Below are 22656 nucleotides of genomic sequence, written 5' to 3' on the forward strand. Positions count from 1 at the left end.
GCGATTTTTCACAAAAAGCTGCAAAAATTCACAGTCTCTTTAAGAGGTTTTAACCTCTTTAACCTCTTAAAATCATACAATGTGATTTTCTGGATTTTTGTTTTAGATTCCGTCTCTCACCGTTGAAGTGTACCTATGATAAAAATGACAGACCTCTACATGCTTTGTAAGTAGGAAAACCTGCAAAACCGGCAGTGTATCAAATACTTGTTCTCCCCACTGTATGTGCTGTGGGTAGATGGTACTAGACCGGCCTATGGCACGGCAACAAACGTTTGATATGCTATGATACAGTATGTTTGAAAGGAAAAAGTCAGATCAGGGACCAATAAAATTAAACACCTAGACGGGATGAAATTTACCAACAGAAATGGACGTAGTTGCCTTCCTGGTTTGAGGAATAATCTGCTTGGAAGCCTCACTTAGTTTTTTGTTCACTTAGAAATACAGAGAGTATATTTCCCTCCTTTTACCCTCAGAACAGCCTTAAATCATTGGTAAATTTAACAAATGGAAAGGTTCTCATAAAAGCAGTACTTTGACATTTACTTAACACTTATAAACCAACATTCCACACAAAAGCCAAAGTGAGCTACACATTTTATATGTAACATTTCACTACATCTTACCTCCAGACTGAATAAGCTAATAATAATTACGTTAAGTTAATGTTCATAGGCAAGGATGTAATGTATTGTGAGATATTGTTTACATACTGTATCAAATGTGAATCTAAATGAAGAATAAAGTTTCATCTTCATTGTCTCAATCTCTCAAAACCCTATAGAGAATTAATTACGCCCTATTGAGAAGAGCTTTCATGGTCTTTCATGATTTGTATCACATCAAATTGTATTTATTGGTCGCATATGCACATTTAGCAGATATTATCACGGGTGTAGCGAAATGCTTGTACATAAATGATAATATATAGTCAGCTAACTGACTATATGTCAAAATCCGTTCAACGTGTCATACAAACTGAATATGATTTCCTAGCTCTGTTTGTTTTATACAGTGCCTTGCGAAAGTATTCGGCCCCCTTGAACTTTGCAACCTTTTGCCACATTTCAGGCTTCAAACATAAAGATATAAAACTGTATTTTTTTGTGAAGAATCAACAACAAGTGGGACACAATCATGAAGTGGAACGACATTTATTGGATATTTCAAACTTTTTTAACAAATCAAAAACTGAAAAATTGGGCGTGCAAAATGATTCAGCCCCCTTAAGTTAATACTTTGTAGCGCCACCTTTTGCTGCGATTACAGCTGTAAGTCGCTTGGGGTATGTCTCTATCAGTTTTGCACATCGAGAGACTGACATTTTTTCCCATTCCTCCTTGCAAAACAGCTCGAGCTCAGTGAGGTTGGATGGAGAGCATTTGTGAACAGCAGTTTTCAGTTCTTTCCACAGATTCTCGATTGTATTCAGGTCTGGACTTTGACTTGGCCATTCTAACACCTGGATATGTTTATTTTTGAACCATTCCATTGTAGATTTTGCTTTATGTTTTGGATCATTGTCTTGTTGGAAGACAAATCTCCGTCCCAGTCTCAGGTCTTTTGCAGACTCCATCAGGTTTTCTTCCAGAATGGTCCTGTATTTGGCTCCATCCATCTTCCCATCAATTTTAACCATCTTCCCTGTCCCTGCTGAAGAAAAGCAGGCCCAAACCATGATGCTGCCACCACCATGTTTGACAGTGGGGATAGTGTGTTCAGGGTGATGAGCTGTGTTGCTTTTAGGCCAAACATAACGTTTTGCATTGTTGCCAAAAAAGTTCAATTTTGGTTTCATCTGACCAGAGCACCTTCTTCCACATGTTTGGTGTGTCTCCCAGGTGGCTTGTGGCAAACTTTAAACAACACTTTTTATGGATATCTTTAAGAAATGGCTTTCTTCTTGCCACTCTTCCATAAAGGCCAGATTTGTGAAATATACGACTGATTGTTGTCCTATGGACAGAGTCTCCCACATCAGCTGTAGATCTCTGCAGTTCATCCAGAGTGATCATGGGCCTCTTGGCTGCATCTCTGATCAGTCTTCTCCTTGTATGAGCTGAAAGTTTAGAGGGACGGCCAGGTCTTGGTAGATTTGCAGTGGTCTGATACTCCTTCCATTTCAATAGTATCGCTTGCACAGTGCTCCTTGGGATGTTTAAAGCTTGGGAAATCTTTTTGTATCCAAATCCGGCTTTAAACTTCTTCACAACAGTATCTCGGACCTGCCTGGTGTGTTCCTTGTTCTTCATGATGCTCTCTGCGCTTTTAACGGACCTCTGAGACTATCACAGAGCAGGTGCATTTATACGGAGACTTGATTACACACAGGTGGATTGTATTTATCATCATTAGTCATTTAGGTCAACATTGGATCATTCAGTGATCCTCACTGAACTTCTGGAGAGAGTTTGCTGCACTGAAAGTAAAGGGGCTGAATAATTTAGCACGCCCAATTTTTCAGTTTTTGATTTGTTAAAAAAGTTTGAAATATCCAATAAATGTCGTTCCACTTCATGATTGTGTCCCACTTGTTGTTGATTCTTCACAAAAAAATACAGTTTTATATCTTTATGTTTGAAGCCTGAAATGTGGCAAAAGGTCGCAAAGTTCAAGGGGGCCGAATACTTTCGCAAGGCACTGTATATCATATAAATGATAACATATATTGGAAACATGACTTTGTGCCTAATGATAATTCTGTTGATTACGTGTGGTTCAGTTTGCCATGGTGGGATGTTGCTGGTCTTTCCCGGGGAGGGAAGTCAATGGGTTAACATGGACATTCTGATCAAGGCTCTTCACTCTCAGGGACACACCAACAAAAAGCTGGTACATCAAACAAGAGTCATCCTACTACAGTTCTTTTACAATACCTGTCACTGATGCTATGGATGAGGAATTTGTAAAGCCAATCATAAAGAATGCAATTGATATAGAGAGAGAAACAATCTCTGTATTAAACGTTATACATTTGCAAATGGTGCATTCAATATGGTTCATTAAAACTAAAAGCAGATTTACCTAGCAGATTTACCTAGCTTTGGAAACCCTAGGAACCTCAACAGTTAACCAATCCTGTGAAAGGGTTAGGCAACTCAGGTGTGTATACTTCAACAGCCAAGTTAGATAAGATGGAAGTTTATGAAGTAGGGCCTTGTAAATATAAAGGGAGTAATGTAGAGATCTACAGGTCTTTAGCGACGTTCAGCCAAACTTGTGATACAGGATACAGGGATGAGTATCAAAACTGTCACCTGTAACAAAACAAAGCCCACTATGGTATATGGCATCTGAAGGTTTAAGAGTAGTAGCAGCTGCACTTTGATAAATAATATCACCATAATCAAGAACAGATCAAAGGATGACTAATGATCTGCTTCCTACTGCTTAGAGAAAGACACCATCTGTTTCTGTAGAAAAAGCCAACTTTAAAACTTCTTAACCAGCTCATCTACCTGTGCCTTTTATGTCAAATCCATACATATCCAGGAACACATTAGATTGGAGAATGAGTGAACAGGTAGTTCATATGTAACATTCTTATGAGAGTTTAAAAACAACATGAAGGTGAAAGTCCACAAAAACACAGGAACATTGATTCACTAAAAGGTTGACTGAATAACCTGCTTCCTACTGCTTCGAGAAAGACAACATCTGTTTCTATAGAAAAAGCCAACTTTTTTAATGTCAAATCCATACATATCCAAATGCCTAAGTATTTATATGCGGGAACACATTAGATTGGCGATTGAGGGAACATGTAGTTCATCTGTAACATTCTTATGAGAGTCTAAAAACAACATGAAGGTGAAAGTCCAAACACAGGAACATTGATTCACTCAGATGAGTTTATTGAACTCTCTCTCTTATTGAGAGATTTTCTGTTCATAGTTACAAGGTCTGTCAAACAATTGAGTCTACAATGTATGGTGGGTAACCAGTGGAGAGGGACATTTAACTTTTGCTCCATCACCAATGTCGTACATTTCAATAACTTTATCAGGGCACTCAGACAAAATGACTCTCACAGAGAGAGAGAGTAAAGGATATGCTTTTCTATTTGCTATTTACTGTTTACGACAGGTTGACTCTCCAGCCACATTACCAGGCTGTTTGTGATGAGTTTTTCCAACCAGATTTGGACTTCTATGAGTTATTACAGGGGGCTGATCTATGGCTCATGAGAGATGACTTTGTGTGTAAGCTCCCTTCCACCATGCATAATGTTATCTATATGGCAAGATTCCAATTTATCCAATTCTCCCTATCATGTGGGGTAGAATTAAACACGAGTTAGTTCTATATTGGCAATCATTGATGCAGTTTAAGATTAGGGAGCTACACTTTATTTCTATTACAGCATATTGGATGACTTATTCACATTCTATTCACCCAGTTCAACATAACATACTTTATGCTTAAGACATGCTGACCTCCACTGTTATTGGTTAGCATGTCTGGAGGTATGATCTTTGACCCTGTGTAACTTTCTTACTCATCAATATTCACGATTAATTCAGGATCATTTTAGTCATCCTAGGCAGACGGGTTGATTTCCACATTAACAATGTTCCAGTGATGTTGCACCAGTTCTGGGATTTCCCAGGCTGCAACCTGGTCTCAGAGCATGTTGTATTATTCTGTACATAAATCCAAGACAGTCCATTTAGTATGATATGTTACGTTTTGTATGGCATGCATTCATTTGTGGATGTCCATCATCCATTTCGTATGATATGTTACGAATTCCAATTTGTTGTATCTCCCATCTCCACAGAGGAACTCTAGAGCTTTGTCAGAGCGACCATCAGGTTCTTCTTATTTTTTTTCCCTGTGCGTAATAAACGCTATCCTGAACTTTCTGCCTCCTGCGCCTGACTCCGCACCCACTATGACTAGATCGTTACAGAAGCCCACACCAAGAGCATGGAGTAGCGGCCACCTTCTCCCATCGATGGAGGAACGTGTCCTCCATCACACCACCATCCTCCATCGGATTGGGTTTGTGATGGACCAGATGATGGAGAGAACGGACCGATGGGAGAGGAGTGGTCTCCCCACTTCACCTCAGGCTCCTCCGACGAGTCCGCCCACTCCTCCCCCGGCGGCCGGCTCCAGCGCACTTCCTAGCCCTCTCGCTCCCATTCCTATGGAGTTAGGGGGGAGCTTCAAGGGGAACCGGAGGGGGAGGAGCCCTCTGGGAGTCGAGAGGGCAGGCAGAACACTTCTCGGTCACCCCAGGTGAGTCAGCATCAAACTCACCCAGAGCCCCCTGTTGGTCACATGTTTATATAAAAAATTTTCCCTTGATATTTCTCCCTCTTCCCAGCATAAGGCGCTAGTCGATTCAGGCGCAGCTGGGAACTTTATGGATCGAGGACTCGCCCTCAAGCTGGGAATTCCGCTGGTGCCGATAGATCCCCCCTTCCCCGTGCACCCCCTAGATAGCCGGCAATTAGGGTCAGAGCTGGTCAGGGAGGCCACGGTTCCACTGGACATGGTAACGCAGGTGAATCATAGGGAGCGGATTAGTCTCTTCCTTATCGATTCACCTGCATTTCCAGTGGTGCTGGGGGGCCCCTTTCTGGCCAGTCACAATCCCAGGATTTCGTGGAGACAGGGGGTTCTCCAGGGGTGGTCAGAGGAGAGTTCAGGTAGGTTTATGGGAGTTTCCATTGGTGCCATGTCGGTGGAGAGTCCAGACCAGGTTTCCACTGTGCGCATTCCCTCTGAATATGCCGATTTGGCTATCGCCTTCTGTAAGAAGAGGGCGACTAAATTATCACCTCATCAACAGGGGGATTGTGCGATAAACCTCGAGGTCAACGCTGCGCTTCCCAGGGGTCACGTGTACCCATTGTCACAGGAGGAAACGTTGGCTATGGAGCCATATGTCATGGAATCTCTGGGACAGGGGTACATTCGGCGCTCCATTTCACCCGTCTCCTCAAGTTTCTTTTTTGTGAAGAAAAAGGAGGGAGGTCTGCGTCCGTGCATTGATGATAGTGGTCTCAATTCTATCACAGTGGGGTTTAGTTACCCGCTACCTCTCATCGCTACGGCTGTGGAATCATTTCACAGAGCGCAGTTTTTCATGAAACTGGACCTCAGGAGCGCGTATAATTTTGCACCACACGTGCAGCGCATGTGTCTCTGGTGCGCAAGGTGCTTGGGAGACTGCTGGAGCATGACCTATACGTCAAGGCTGAGAAGTGTGTGTTCTCCAAACGAGCCGTCTCCTTCCTGGGTTATCGCATTTCCACCTCGGGGGTGGTGATTGAGTGTGACTGTGTTAAGGCCATGCGTAATTGGCCGACTCCAACCACGGTGAAGGAGGTGCAGCGGTTTTCAGGGTTTGCCAATTACTACCGGAGGTTTATCCGGGGTTTTGGCCAGGTAGCGGCCCCCATTACCTCACTGCTGAAGGGGGAGCCGGTGCGTTTACGGTGGTCAGCAGAGGCTGACAGAGCCTTCAATCGGTTGAAGGCGCTGTTCACTGATGCGCCCGTGTTGGCGCACCCGGACCGCTCATTAGCGTTCATAGTGGAGGTGGACGCGTCCGAGGCTGGGGGGGGGGGGGTGCCGTGCTATCACAGCGCTTGGGTACGCAACCGAAAATCCGCCCCTGCACTTTCTTTTCGAGGAAGTTCGGCCCGGCGGAGCGTAACTATGATGTGGGGGACCTGGAGTTGTTAGCTGTGGAAAAGGCCCTGAAGGTGTGGAGACACTGGCTTGAGGGGGCTAGGCACTCTTTCCTCATCTGGACTGACCACCAGAATCTGGAGTATATCCGGGCAGTGAGGAGACTGAATCCGTGTCAGGCAAGGTGGGCCATGTTCTTCACCCGATTTAGGTTCACAATCTGGTATAGACCAGGTTCCCTGAACACGAAGGCCGACGCTCTGTCCCGTCTCTATGAGACAGAGGATCGTCCCATCGATCCTACTCCCATCCTTCCAGCCTCTAGGCTGGTGGCACCGGTGGTATGGGAGGTGGACGTAGACATTGAGCGGGCGTTACGGTTGGAACCTGCGCCTCCACAATGTCCTACAGGTCGCAAGTACGTGCCGCTTGGTGTTCATGATCAATTGATTCGGTGGGCTCACACACTACCCTCTTCGGGTCATCCTGGTGTGGCGAGGACAGTGCGGGGTCTTAGGGGGAAGTACTGGTGGCCCACCTTGGCTAGAGATGTGAGATTCTATGTCTCTTCCTGTTCGGTGTGCGCCCAGAGTAAGGCTCCTAGGCACCTTCCTAGAGGGAAGTTACAACCCCTCCCCGTTCCACACCGGCCGTGGTCTCACCTGTCGGTGGTTTTCCTTACCGATCTTCCCCCGTCTCAGGGGAACACCATGGTCCTGGTTGTTGTGGTTCGGTTTTCTATGTCCTGCCGTCTCCTCCCGTTGCCCGGTCTCCCTACGGCCCTACAGACTGTGGATGCTCTATTTACCCACGTCTTCCGGCACTACGGGGTGCCCAAGGGCATCGTCTCTGATCAGGGTCCCCAGTTCACGTCCCGAGTGTGGAGGGTGTTTATGGAACGTCTGGGGTTCTTGGTCAGCTTGACCTCCGGTTATCACCCCGAGAGTAATGGGCAGGTGGAGAGAGTACTGTCGCGACTCCTATCGAAGGTGGCTCCTCTCCCTGTTCGGGTGGCGCTCGGCGGTCGTCGTCACCGGCCTACTAGCTGCCACCGATCCCTTTTCCCTTTTCTGTTTGTTTTGTCTGTTTAGTTTCACCTGTTCCTTGTTGAGGTTGATTAGTTGGGCTCTTTAAGCCGGTAGGCCCGCCTGCTCTTTGTGCGGGCTTAACTATTTTTCCCACTGTGTTTCTTTGTGGCAGCAATACCAAGAAAGGCCAGTAGGTGGCAATGGTACTGTACACTGTATATGGGTGCAGTTTTCATAAATACAATGAACATGGTGTGATCTCATCTAAAATAATCTCCATTGAGAACCATCACAAAGTTGCAACCCATACAACTTGAAGGAAAGGAGTGGCAGGGGTGGTCAGTGGCTAGATGTGCCAAACTTACAGAGACAAACCCTAAGAGACTTGCAGCTGTAATTGTTGCTAAAGGTGTCTCTACAAAGTATTGACTTTGGGGGGTGAATAGTTATGCACGCTCAAGTTTTCAGTTTTTTTTCTCTTATTTCTTGTTTATTTCTTGTTCTTCAAATTATACGAACCCCCACCAAAAATCTATTTTAATTCCAGGTTGTAAGACAGCAAAATAGGAAAAATGTCAAGTGAATACTTTTGCAAGCCACTGTACAACGGACGAGTAGCCAGCAGTTGAAGCTTACAGTTTTCTGCATCTGGGTAGGAAAAGTAACTTTTGAAAGTGCCATGGGAGAACCTTCCAGAATGACAACTTAGTTGGTATCCGTATTGAATTGACCTATTTATTTAACTTTTTCTGATACATTTATATAGTCATTAAATATGTGCTACTGTCCTGAGTCTACTACAATAGCTTGAAAAGAACAAAAAGCTAAAAATAAGTACAGTTTTAAAAGTGAAAGAACTACTTCAAGGAATAACCCAAATAAATCAACCAAAATATCCTTCAAAAATATGTATTTATTGTTCAGTCAGTGTCTCAACTCTTCAAACAGCAGCTATGGACAAGTATGTCACACAAAGTCTGCAATTTGAAATAAAATAACAAAATAAATCATTAGTAAGTGTACTGTCATGTACTAAAAACCACTAAACAAAAGAACAAATATCATACTATACATCAGGGGTTCTCAAACAGTGGTCCGTGGACCCCTAGGGGTCCCTGGTGTAATTGCAAGGGGTTCGTGAAATAAAAAGTGTAATGAATGTATTCAGCACCACAAGGATTCCAGTAACTTTACATATAATATAGAGGGGGTGGAGGTCTCGAGGACCGCTCAAAACCTTGCCTCAAAATATGCAGGGGTTCCTGTACCCAAAAAAGGTTGAGAACCACTACTATACACACTACTGAACAAAAGAACCAAACATATGTTTGTGGGTTCCAATGGATCCAACAAATTGCTGGCAGATATTTTCCCTCTTGACTGTCCAGCCTGTCTTTATGTACATTACAGATAACTACACCGTTTAGTCTCTCTTGGCCCATGCTGGCCCGTAACCAAGTCTTTAAACTATGGAGTGCACTTAAACTCCTCTCAGCCTCACATGAAGACACTGGCACCACAAACCAAATTCTGATCAGCACCTCAACTTGGTCAACCAATTCCCGCACCTCCACTGGAAGCCTCCTGTGGATCTCTGCTGCCTCTCCACGGCTGCTATAGGGGTATTTGTTGCAAAAGCGAGGCAACTGCACTGAAAGAGAATCTATGTTCAACTTAGGGTACTGATCTAGAGACTCATCCAACTCCCCCGTAAGAAGCGCTCTTTCCAACTTTTGCAGGACGTTTAGACTGTCCTCGTCAAAATGGTCACCAAACTGAACCTGCACACCATGCAACACTTAAAAGAATTCTGCCCTATAGTGATCCACTGCTTTGCCAGCAAATCGTCTTGAGTGTGTCTCAATGGATTCATTGGAGTCAATCAATGCCGTTGCTTTCTCATACAGTGCAAGGTAGCTTTCGTCATTTCTGCTGTTAACCCCACGCGCTGGATAACTGGACACTGATTAGATTTAGCTGGTGTGCTGTTAAAGTTACAAATTGGCGGTGGGTTTGGCAGTTTTGATGTGCTGTGAATTTTACAATGGCTTTTCTCCACTTCCTAAATCCTGCACTAATGAAGGCAGCATCCGCTCTTTGGCCAAAAGATGGCTGGCTTGAAAACCCTTGGCTACAGTGAAAAGACATTTATAATGTAGCCAGAGGAAATCACAAAACCATCTCTCTTGAAAGGTCAACACTCTGTAGGCAAGAGTTTGCGGATCTATAAATTGTGGGTGTGGCTTATATGGTTTTGTGCCATCACTGAGGTAACTGGACAATGCTGTGCCACTGTCCCCTATACTGATGCTGCTGGCAACAAGGTTGACACCTGGTCCTGCCGTGGCTGTGACACTGTCCCCTATACTGGTGCAGCTGGCAAAAAGGTTGACACCTGGTCCTGCCGTGGCTGTGCCACTGTCCCCTATACTGGTGCAGCTGGCAACAAGGTTGACACATGGTCCTGCCGTGGCTGTGCCACTGTCCCCTATACTGGTGCTGCTGGCAACAAGGTTGACACCTGGTCCTGCCGTGGCTGTGCCACTGTTCCCTATACTGGTGCAGCTGGCAACAAGGGTGACACCTGGTCCTGCCGTGGCTGTGACACTGTCCCCTATACACGGGTCCACCTGGCAACAAGTTTGACACCTGGTCCTGCCATGGCTGTGCCACTGTCCCCTATACTAGTGCTGCTGGCAACAAGGGTGACACCTGGTCCTGCCGTGGCTGTTACACTGTCCCCTATACTGGTGCAGCTGGCAACAAGGTTGACACCTGGTCCTGCCGTGGCTGTGCCACTGTCCCCTATACTGGTGCTGCTGGCAACAAGGTTGACACCTGGGCCTGCCGTGGCTATGCCACTGTCCCCTATACTGGTGCTGCTGGCAACAAGGTTGACACCTGGTCCTGCCGTGGCTGTGCCACTGTCCCCTATACTGGTGCTGCTGGCAACAAGTTTGACACCTGGTCCTGCCGTGGCTGTGCCACTGTCCCCTATACTAGTGCTGCTGGCAACAAGGTTGACACCTGGTCCTGCCGTGGCTGTGACACTGTCCCCTATACTGGTGCACCTGGCAACAAGGTTGACACCTGGTCCTGCCGTGGCTGTGCCACTGTTCCCTATACTGGTGCAGTTGGCAACAAGGGTGACACCTGGTCCTGCCGTGGCTGTGACACTGTCCCCTATACTGGTGCAGCTGGCAACAAGGGTGACACCTGGTCCTGCCGTGGCTGTGACACTGTCCCCTATACTGGTGCAGCTGGCAACAAGGTTGACACCTGATCCTGCCGTGGCTGTGCCACTGTCCCCTATACTGGTGCTGCTGGCAACAAGGTTGACACCTGGTCCTGCCGTGGCTGTGACACTGTCCTCTGAAGTCTCTCTCCCTGGCTCTTTCCCTTTCACCACCCTCACTGCCTCACAGTCTGTAAGGTGTTGCCGTACTCCTACCTACCGGTACCAAAAACTACACAATTAATCACAACAGCAATACCATTGGCTTAAACAAATCTTAGTTCAGTCACCAGTTTAAGTTGAGAGTGAGGGTATCCATGGCATTGTCTCTGCCAGTCTGTCCCTGCCTATCAGCCTCTGCCAGTATGTCCCTGCCCATCTGTCCCCAGCTCTGCTGTCTGTTGCCTGCTCTGCCCAGTGACATCATTGTGAAACATTTCCATTTCACTTCTTTCTTATGAGCATTTTATCAACTAGTCTTTGAGATATTAGGCTACTAGGGTTCTTACCTTGCGTTTTGGTGTACTGAAAAAATACTCTGATGTCTGTCTTTTTTTTCATTTTTCTACCTGGCTGGCTGGCTACACACACAGTGTGCAGGTTATTTACAGTAGGAGATGGGCATCTCATTTCTGTGGTGTTTGCTATATAATCTTTGCTATCGTCAGTTTACTCCAAGATCCGCACACAGGTACTTTAAAGTCCCCTAGCGACAATTTTTGCTTTTGCAATGAGACCATTACAGATATTTAAGACAACGGTTCAGTTTATCGCTAACCTTATCACAGGGACTTTGAAGCACTACAGCTGCATGCTGATCTTGGAATAAACAGACAATAGCAAAGATTCCATCTTTGACTACGCCACATAAAATGGAATAGGTACTATCTAGCTTGATAGTTAATGTTTGCTTTAGTTTGCTCGCTAGCTCTGCAAATTCAGCTATTGTGTGTGTGTGAACCCTGCCAACACAAAACAACATCGCTATGGTGCGATTGATTGGATTAACCTCACGTTAGTTACGTGCATTGAATGTCTTTCAGACGGTAGACACGAACCCTCTGTTACCTTGCCAGCTAAGGAACACTACATTGCATTGCTAACTTCTCTCATTGACTCAAATTCAAATAGCTGCAAACACTGGTTGATGTTACTGTAGATAGCTAGCAAACTGTTGCTAACCGCTAGCTAACATGGAGAGTGACCTGTAATTTAATGTTGCTAACCGCTAGCTAACATAGAGAGTGACCAGTAATTTAATGTTGCTAAACGCTAGCTAACATAGAGAGTGACCAGTAATTTAATGTTGCTAACCGCTAGCTAACATAAGAGAGTGACCTGCAATTTAATGTTGCTAACCACTAGCTAACATAGAGAGTGACCTGTAATTTAATGCAGTGAAAATTAAGACTGGTGATGGTTATAAATGTGTTTTCTTGTATTGAGTGGTAGAAGTAAAGAAATGTCTAACATATCCTTTGTTTCAACTACTTACTAGATGTCAGCCACCAATGACAGACACTGTCAGATTCCCACACATGCACAGTACCTGCATCTTGTGCCACTGCTCAGTGCTGGGAGGCAGTGGATCAAACCATTGTGAGGCAAAGGGCGGGGGTCTCATTCTTTTGAAACTTAAAAACGCGCTATTAAGTGTCTATAACCAGCACAAGTGCTTTCATTGCGTATTATTCATATTATTGAAATCATTATTCAAATTTGAAATTATTCAAATCATATTTTTCCCAGGATGAGGGAGGACGGGGGATTTCCGCCAATGCTAAAATGTAATTATTCTTGTCTAGGCTAGGGCGGCAGAACATCCAGGGCATTGGTGATTTTATCAATGTAATCAGATTGAAAATATTAGGCTATGTTATTGACATTGAACTGATAATATAGCCCACTAACGAGATGTGTTAAACTGTGTTTAATTTGTAGCATAGGCTTATTATTTGGGCTGCTATTATGTTCTATTCCTCCAACTTTTAGCTGATAAAAAATAGGGGGGGGGGGGGGGGGGGGGGCAGATTTTTGTCTCGGCAAGGGCTGCAGAACGTTCAGGACCGGCCCTGTCATTACGCAATACGCTTTGAAAGGTGGTGAGCGACTTGATAAAAGCGGTCGGATCGAACCCACCCATTCTATATGCTGACAAGTCTACGGCCTTGAAACACAGAAATAGCAGGAGAATTTGAAAATTGTGGGAGCCAACACGGATGTCTAGAGACTACTGATTTCGCCTCTTCTTCTCTGATTTCCGAGATTATTGCAAATACCTTCGAACTGATTTATAGACAGACGGGCTCTCTTTGGATGAAAACCGGAACGTAAGCCTTCAATTAAATTAGGTACCGCATGAATTGATTCTGTCGTGACGTTGTTTGTTCACACTCACGATAGATTGTTTATTCGGAGCTACTGCTAAATATAATACAATGTTAACCTGTAGCCTAACATTAGGATGTGAAATAGGTTTCACCTCGGCAAAATCTACAGAATTGGACTATTTCCTAACGTTCAATAGACATTTATATTGGAAAAGAAAATAATTGATCTCTCAGAATGAAAGATTATACTGTATTACGTGATCAATCTTTTCTTATGAAAAGTTGTTTAAACTTGAAAGTATCAGTATTGTGGATAGTGTAGGGACTTATTTGTAGCGAAAAATATATAATTAAGCGGTCACAATCAAGCCTGTTTTTAAAATGCCTCATGTAAAAAAAGTATTTCTGTGACAGAGTGAAATATTATACTGTATTACTTAATCAACCTTTTGACATAACTTGGCTAAACTTTAAAGTAGGCCAATCAATATTGTGGACAGTGTAGGAACTTATTTGTAGCCTAAAGAAAAGAAACGTAGTATTAGATTTATTTGACCTTATTTTTGTATATTTCAGATAAAATTGATGCATGCTTATGTGAAGCAGCTAGTGAAGATGTGTCTCCCTGGTATCTTCATTGTTACTCTGTTGACTCTCTCTATTCCTGCTGTCCATGGTGGGAAAGTCCTGGTGTTTCCTCAAGACGGCAGCCACTGGGTCAACATGAAGGTCATTATTGAAGCGCTGCATTCAAGAGGTCACAGTGTGTCAGTAGTACGGCCATCAGACAGCTGGTACATCAAGGAAACCTCCCCTCACTACAGTTCAATCACAATTGATATTCCAGGTGGAGCTGATGAGGAATTCTTTCGCTCATTTGTGTCAAGACTAATACAGATAAAGAGGGAGGGAAACTCTGCTTGGACTCGTTTTAGTTTGGACATGGAGTTGAAGGACGGGTTTTTAGAAATTCACCGCAAAGTGTGTGAGATGATAATCAAAATGTTAGAGAATAAACAGTTGATGCAGTCTATTAGAGAAACCAAGTATGACTTGGTTCTGACAGACCCATTAAATGGGGGAGGCGTTGTGCTGGCGCACTATTTAAATGTGCCACTTGTTTTCAATGTTAGATGGACTATAGGCGGTGAGGGTCATTTTGTTATTGCTCCCTCACCGCTATCTTATGTTCCAATTCCTGCTGCAGAGTTAACAGACAAGATGAGTTTTTTTCAGAGGGTCCGTAACTTCCTTGTTTATATCATCAGGCAGTATCTGTACAGACAGACAATGGGACCTCATTATTCTGCTTTAGTTAGTCGTTACTTTGGTCCTGAGGTCGACTACCTCTCATTGTTTCAAGCTGCTGATTTATGGCTCATGAGAGTTGACTTTGTGTTTGAGTTCCCTCGTCCCACCATGCCTAATGTTATATATATGGGAGGGTTCCAATGTAAACCTGCCAAGCCTCTTCCCCAAGAACTAGAGGAGTTTGTTCAGAGTTCTGGGGTGCATGGAGTCATTATCATGTCTTTGGGGACTTTAATTGGGCAGCTTCCACATGATATAGCTGATGAGATAGCTGTTGCTTTTGCCCAACTGCCTCAGAAGGTAATCTGGAGGTACAAAGGAGACAGGCCAGCTACTCTGGGTAACAACACCTTACTAGTTGACTGGATGCCTCAGAATGATCTTTTAGGACACCCTATGACAAGGCTGTTTGTAGCTCACGGAGGAACAAATGGGATTTTCGAGGCTATCTACCACAGTGTTCCAATAGTAGGCCTTCCTCTGGTGTTCGACCAAACGGACAATCTTTCTAGAATGAAAGCGAAGGGTGTAGCAAAGGTTGTGGATTTAGCAACACTAGATAGAAACATATTCTCCCAGGCCTTACAGGAAGTTCTGGATGAGCCATCCTACAGGACGAACATGCAGAGACTCTCCAGGCTACACAGGGACGTGCCAATGGAGCCCCTGGACACTGCCCTCTTCTGGATTGAGTTTGTCATGAGACACAAAGGTGCTGCTCACCTGCGTACAGAGTCCTACAGAATGCCCTGGTACTCGTACCACTCTGTAGATGTAATGGTCTTTTTACTGACTGTTGTGTTATTTACTCTGCTGGCTTTCATTGGCATTATCAGATGTTTCTGTTGCAGGTCATGTTTGAAAATGAAAATGAAAGAGGAATGATTATGGCTTTCATCTGTACACAGTGTGGTACAACAATATGTTTTTACTTGTCTCACTCATTATACTTTTTGTTCACATGACAAATATATGTGGCATTGATGTAGACATACAGTATTGTTGACAGATGTTTTATCTATTTGCTTTTTGAAGATTTTGCTAAACATACAACTGTACTTTAACTGTTCAGCCCATTTAATCAAAGGTTTGAATAGGAAAGTCCAAATGTGCACTTTAAAAATGAATGCTGTTATAGTTGTGTGTGGCTGCTTTCTTTGTGTGTAATAGTTAAACTGATGTAAATGTTGATTCTCCAGAAGACCGTCAAGGAGCTCTGTTTTTTAATAAAGATATCATGCAGCTTAGATGTTTTCCAAAAACACGTTGTCCCTCATTGGTTTGTTCTTTTTTCCTTCCACATCTATTGTGGAGGTCATTTCAAAAGAACAAAGAACTTTCAGTTTGTTGTTATGCAGACTTTAACGACAACATCATTCTTCATTCATTCTGGAAGGGTTGATAATTCAGAGGTAATATAGGGATTTTCATACTGATGCTTATAAAATGACAGCATTGATCTGCAATAAATAAGCCAACCAAGGTGGTCTGCATAGAGCAGAAGAAGTGTTTCTATTGTCTGACGTTTCTCTAAAGGACTCTGCTTGGAAGCCTCACTTAGATTTAGTTCACTTAGAAATACAGAGAGTATATTTCCCTCCTTTTGCCCTCAGAACAGCCTAAATTCATTGGGGTATGGACTCTACAAGGTGTCGTAAGCATTCCACAGGGATGCTGGCCCATGTTGACTCCAATGCTTTCCATAGTTGTGTCAAGTCGGCTGGATGTCCTTTGGGTTGTGGACCATTCTTGATACATGGGAAACTGTTGGCTGTGAAAAACCCAGCAACACTCAGTGTATAATAGGACCATAGCATTTTAAGCACAACTTGCAGACTTGTTTTCGAGTTGCTGTGAGTTTTGTTGCCAACCTATTTTGCTACCTGACAACTTTACGGTTTTTACTTTTAATTACCGTTTATATATATATATATATTTATTTTTTTCCTCAACTTTTTCACTCCGGACGCTTTATCTGGACACGATTCGTCAGGACCTCCAACAGCCGAAGCTAAGTAGTAACATTAACATGATGCCTTCTAATTGCAGTCGCTGTACTCGCCTTACGGCGAGGATAGCTGTGCTGCAAGCCCAGCTTCAGACGCAATCGTTACGCAAGGGAAATTTCAGTGTAGGAAAGGATGAAACAGCGTCTGTGCCACCAGTAAGTACAGATAGTAGTATAAATCCCCTGGCACAGTCCCCGCAGCCGGACAACTTTCTCACGGTTTCTGGAAGGAAATGCTGTAGGAACGCTCAACCGGTGTCGCTCATTCAGCCGACAGAAACTTTCAACCAGTTTTCCCCATTAAGCAGAGAGTCGGAGTCAGAGGCCGAGTCTTCTCTGGTCTCTACTCCTCTCGTTACGGGGTCTGAGACGCCGATGCTTCCCACCATTAGCTCTGACAAATTGAAAACTCTAGTCATTGGCGACTCCATTACCCGCAGTATTAGACTTAAAACGAATCATCCAGCGATCATACACTGTTTACCGGGGGGCAGGGCTACGGACGTTAAGGCTAATCTGAAGATGGTGCTGGCTAAAGCTAAAACTGGCGAGTGTAGAGAGTATAGAGATATTGTTATCCACGTCGGCACCAACGATGTTAGGATGAAACAGTCAGAGATCACCAACATAGCTTCTGCGTGTAAATCAGCTAGAAAGATGTGTCGGCATCGAGTAATTGTCTCTGGCCCCCTCCCAGTTAGGGGGAGTGATGAGCTCTACAGCAGAGTCTCACAACTCAATCGCTGGTTGAAAACTGTTTTCTGCCCCTCCCAAAAGATAGAATTTGTAGATAATTGGCCCTCTTTCTGGGACTCACCCACAAACAGGACCAAGCCTGACCTGCTGAGGAGTGACGGACTCCATCCTAGCTGGAGGGCTGCTCTCATCTTATCTACCAACATAGACAGGGCTCTAACTCCTCTAGCTCCACAATGAAATAGGGTGCAGGCCAGGCAGCAGGCTGTTAGCCAGCCTGCCAGCATAGCGGAGTCTGCCACTAGCATAGTCAGTGTAGTCAGCTCAGCTATCACCATTGAGACCGTGTCTGTGCCTCGACCTGGTTTGGGCAAAACTAAACATGGCGGTGTTCGCCTTAGCAATCTCACTAGGATAAAGACCACCTCCATTCCTGTCAGTATTGAAAGAGATCATGATACCTCACATCTCAAAATAGGGCTACTTAATGTTAGATCCCTTACTTCAAAGGCAATTATAGTCAATGAACTAATCACTGATCATAATCTTGATGTGATTGGCCTGACTGAAACATGGCTTAAGCCTGATGAATTTACTGTGTTAAATGAGGCCTCACCTCCTGGCTACACTAGTGACCATATCCCCCGTGCATCCCGCAAAGGCGGAGGTGTTGCTAACATTTACGATAGCAAATTAAAATTTACCAAAAAAAATGACATTTTCGTCTTTTGAGCTTCTAGTCATGAAATCTATGCAGCCTACTCAATCACTTTTTATAGCTACTGTTTACAGGCCTCCTGGGCCATATACAGCGTTCCTGAATTCCCTGAATTCCTATCGGACCTTGTAGTCATAGCAGATAATATTCTAATCTTTGGTGACTTTAATATTCACATGGAAAAGTCCACAGACCCACTCCAAAAGGCTTTCGGAGCCATCATCGACTCAGTGGGTTTTGTCCAACATGTCTCTGGACCCACTCACTGTCAGTCATACGCTGGACCTAGTTTTGTCCCATGGAATAAATGTTGTGGATCTTAATGTTTTTCCTCATAATCCTGGACTATCGGACCACCATTTTATTACGTTTGCAATTGCAACAAATAATCTGCTCAGACCCCAACCAAGGAACATCAAAAGTCGTGCTATAAATTCACAGACTACACAAAGATTCCTTGATGTCCTTCCAGATTCCCTCTGTCTACCCAAGGACGCCAGAGGACAAAAATCAGTTAACCACCTAACTGAGGAACTCAATTTAACCTTGCGCAATACCCTAGATGCAGTTGCACCCCTAAAAACTAAAAACATTTCTCATAAGAAACTAGCTCCCTGGTACACAGAAAATACCCGAGCTCTGAAGCAAGCTTCCATAAAATTGGAACGGAAATGGCGCCACACCAAACTGGAAGTCTTCCGACTAGCTTGGAAAGACAGTACCGAAGAGCCCTTACTGCTGCTCGGTCATCCTATTTTTCAAACTTAATTGAGGAAAATAAGAACAATCCGAAATTCCTTTTTGATACTGTCGCAAAGCTAACTAAAAAGCAGCATTCCCCAAGAGAGGATGACTTTCACTTTAGCAGTGATAAATTCATGAACTTCTTTGAGGAAAAGATTATGATTATTAGAAAGCAAATTACGGACTCCTCTTTAAATCTGCGTATTCCTTCAAAGCTCAGTTATCCTGAGTCTGCACAACTCTCCCAGGACCTAGGATCAAGAGAGACGCTCAAGTGTTTTAGTAATATATCTCTTGACACAATGATGAAAATAATCATGGCCTCTAAACCTTCAAGCTGCATACTGGACCCTATTCCAACTAAACTACTGAAAGAGCTGCTTCCTGTGCTTGGCCCTCCTATGTTGAACATAATAAACGGCTCTCTATCCACCGGATGTGTACCAAACTCACTAAAAGTGGCAGTAATAAAGCCTCTCTTGAAAAAGCCAAACCTTGATCCAGAAAATATAAAAAACTATCGGCCTATATCGAATCTTCCATTCCTCTCAAAATTTTTTGAAAAGGCTGTTGCGCAGCAACTTACTGCCTTCCTGAAGACAAACAATGTATACGAAATGTTTTAGTCTGGTTTTAGACCCCATCATAGCACTGAGACGGCACTTGTGAAGGTGGTAAATGACATTTTAATGGCATCGGACCGAGGCTCTGCATCTGTCCTCGTGCTCCTAGACCTTAGTGCTGCTTTTGATACCATCAATCACCACATTCTTTTGGAGAGATTGGAAACCCAAATTGGTCTACACGGACAAGTTCTGGCCTGGTTTAGATCTTATCTGTCGGAAAGATATCAGTTTGTCTCTGTGAATGGTTTGTCCTCTGACAAATCAACTGTAAATTTCGGTGTTCCTCAAGGTTCCGTTTTAGGACCACTATTGTTTTCACTATATATTTTACCTCTTGGGGATGTAATTCGAAAACATAATGTTAACTTTCACTGCTATGCGGATGACACACAGCTGTACATTTCAATGAAACATGGTGAAGCCCCAAAATTGCCCTTGCTAGAAGCATGTGTTTCAGACATAAGGAAGTGGATGGCTGCAAACTTTCTACTTTTAAACTCGGACAAAACAGAGATGCTTGTTCTAGGTCCCAAGAAACAAAGAGATCTTCTGTTGAATCTGACAATTAATCTTAATGGTTGTACAGTCGTCTCAAATAAAACTGTGAAGGACCTCGGCATTACTCTGGACCCTGATCTCTCTTTTGAAGAACATATCAAGACCATTTCAAGGACAGCTTTTATCCATCTACGTAACATTGAAAAAATCAGAAACTTTCTGTCCAAAAATGATGCAGAAAAATTTATCCATGCTTTTGTCACTTCTAGGTTAGACTACTGCAATGCTCTACTTTCCGGCTACCCGGATAAAGCACTAAATAAACTTCAGTTGGTGCTAAATACGGCTGCTAGAATCCTGACTAGAACCAAAAAATGTGATCATATTACTCCAGTGCTAGCCTCTCTACACTGGCTTCCTGTCAAAGCAAGGGCTGATTTCAAGGTTTTACTGCTAACCTACAAAGCATTACATGGGCTTGCTCCTACCTATCTCTCTGATTTGGTCCTGCCGTACATACCTACACGTACGCTGTGGTCACAAGACGCAGGCCTCCTAATTGTCCCTAGAATTTCTAAGCAAACAGCTGGAGGCAGGGCTTTCTCCTATAGAGCTCCATTTTTATGGAACGGTCTGCCTACCCATGTCAGAGACGCAAACTCGGTCTCAACCTTTAAGTCTTTACTGAAGACTCATCTCTTCAGTGGGTCATATGATTGAGTGTAGTCTGGCCCAGGAGTGGGAAGGTGAACGGAAAGGCTCTGGAGAAACGAACCGCCCTTGCTGTCTCTGCCTGGCCGGTTCCCCTCTTTCCACTGGGATTCTCTGCCTCTAACCCTATTACAGGGGCTGAGTCACTGGCTTACTGGGGCCCTCTCATGCCGTCCCTGGAAGGGGTTCGTCACCTGAGTGGGTTGATTCACTGATGTGGTCATCCTGTCTGGGTTGGCGCCCCCCCCTTGGGTTGTGCCATGGAGGAGATCTTTGTGGGCTATACTCGCCCCTGTCTCAGGATGGTAAGTTGGTGGTTGAAGATATCCCTCTGGTGGTGTGGGGGCTGTGCTTTGGCAAAGTGGGTGGGGTTATATCCTTCCTGTTTGGCCCTGTCCGGGGGTGTCCTCGGATGGGTCCACAGTGTCTCCTGACCCCTCCTGTCTCAGCCTCCAGTATTTATGCTGCAGTAGTTTATGTGTCAGGGGGCTAGGGTCAGTTTGTTATATCTGGAGTACTTCTCCTGTCCTATTCGGTGTCCTATGTGAATCTAAGTGTGCGTTCTCTAATTCTCTCCTTCTCTCTCTCGGAGGACCATGCCCCAGGATTACCTGACATGATGACTCCTTGCTGTCCCCAGTCCACCTGGCCGTGCTGCTGCTCCAGTTTCAACTGTTTTGCCTTCTTATTATTCGAACATGATGTTCTATGTATTATTTTATCTAACTAGGCATGTTAATTAAGAACAAATTCTTATTTACAATCACTGCCTACTCTGGCCAAACCCTCCCCTAACCCGGACGACGCTGGGCCAATTGTGCACCGCCCTATGGGACTTCCAATCAAGGCCAGTTGTGATAAAGCCCGGGATCGTCTGAAGTGACGCCTCTAGCACTTCAATGCAGTGCCTTAGACCACTGCGCCATTCAGAAGGCCCATGTATGGGGACAGAGGAAGTGTTAGTCATAGAAAAATCATGTCAACCCCTTTTAATATATGATTTGTTAAGACATATTTTTACTCCTGAACTAATTTAGGCTTGCCTAAACAAAGAATACTGAATATTTATGCAACAACTATATTTTGGTCATGATTTTTTTTCTTTTTTCCCCCACTTTGACATTACAGAGTATTTTGTGTAGATTGCTGACAAAAAATATATCATTAAATCCATTTTAATCCCACTTTAACACAGTAAAATGTGAAGAATCAAGGGGTCTGAATACTTTTGCAAGGCACTGTATATATATTTTAGGGCTGTCAGAGTTAACGTTTTGTAATTTTAGTGCACACATTGTTTTTGTTTGACAGACTGTAATGGCGTTCTTCGTTTGTTGAGAGAGAGTCGGACCGAAATGCAGCGTGGTGGTTACTCATGTCTTTAATGAAGAAAAGTGCGATACATGAAAATAACTAATAAATACAAAAACAACAAACGGAACGTGAAACCTAATTACAGCCTATCTGGTGAAACTACACAGAGACAGGAACAATCACCCACGAAATACAAAGCAAACTCAGGCTACCTAAATACGGTTCCCAATCAGAGGCAACGAGAAGCACCTGACCCTGATCGAGAACCGCCTCAGGCAGCCAAGCCTACACTCGACACACCCCTAATCAACCACAATCCCAATGCCTACAAAAAAAACCAATACGACAACACAATAACCCATGTCACACCCTGGCCTGATCCACCCTCGCCGCCGACCATGGCCTAATAGTCCTCACCCAGAACCCCACAGAACTGAGGAGCAGCTCGTGACTGAGGGGCATCTCGGGACTGAGGGGCAGCTCGGGACTGAGGGGCAGCTCGGGACTGAGGGGCAGCTCGGGACTGAGGGGCAGCTCGGGACTGAGGGGCAGCCCGGGACTGAGGGGCAGCCCGGAACTGAGGGGCAGCCCGGAACTGAGGGGCAGCCCGGAACTGAGGGGCAGCCCGGAACTGAGGGGCAGCCCGGGAACTGAGGGGAAGCCCAGTACTGAGAGGAAGTCCAGTACTGAGAGGAAGCTCAGGTAGGTAGTAGGCTCCGGTAGATCCTGGCTGGCTGGCGGATCTGGAAGATTCAGGTTGACTAGCAGATCTGGAAGATTCTGGTTGAC

General features: G+C 44.4%; 1 pseudogene; it reads left to right on the forward strand.

Annotated features, from left to right (window-relative positions):
• The first annotated feature begins 13043 nt into the window (after positions 1-13043).
• LOC109895003 (UDP-glucuronosyltransferase 2C1 pseudogene) lies at positions 13044-15816 on the forward strand (annotated as a pseudogene).
• Positions 15817-22656: the final 6840 nt, after the last annotated feature.

The sequence above is a fragment of the Oncorhynchus kisutch genome, linkage group LG8 (genome assembly GCF_002021735.2).
Source record: "Oncorhynchus kisutch isolate 150728-3 linkage group LG8, Okis_V2, whole genome shotgun sequence".
NCBI lineage: Eukaryota > Metazoa > Chordata > Actinopteri > Salmoniformes > Salmonidae > Oncorhynchus > Oncorhynchus kisutch.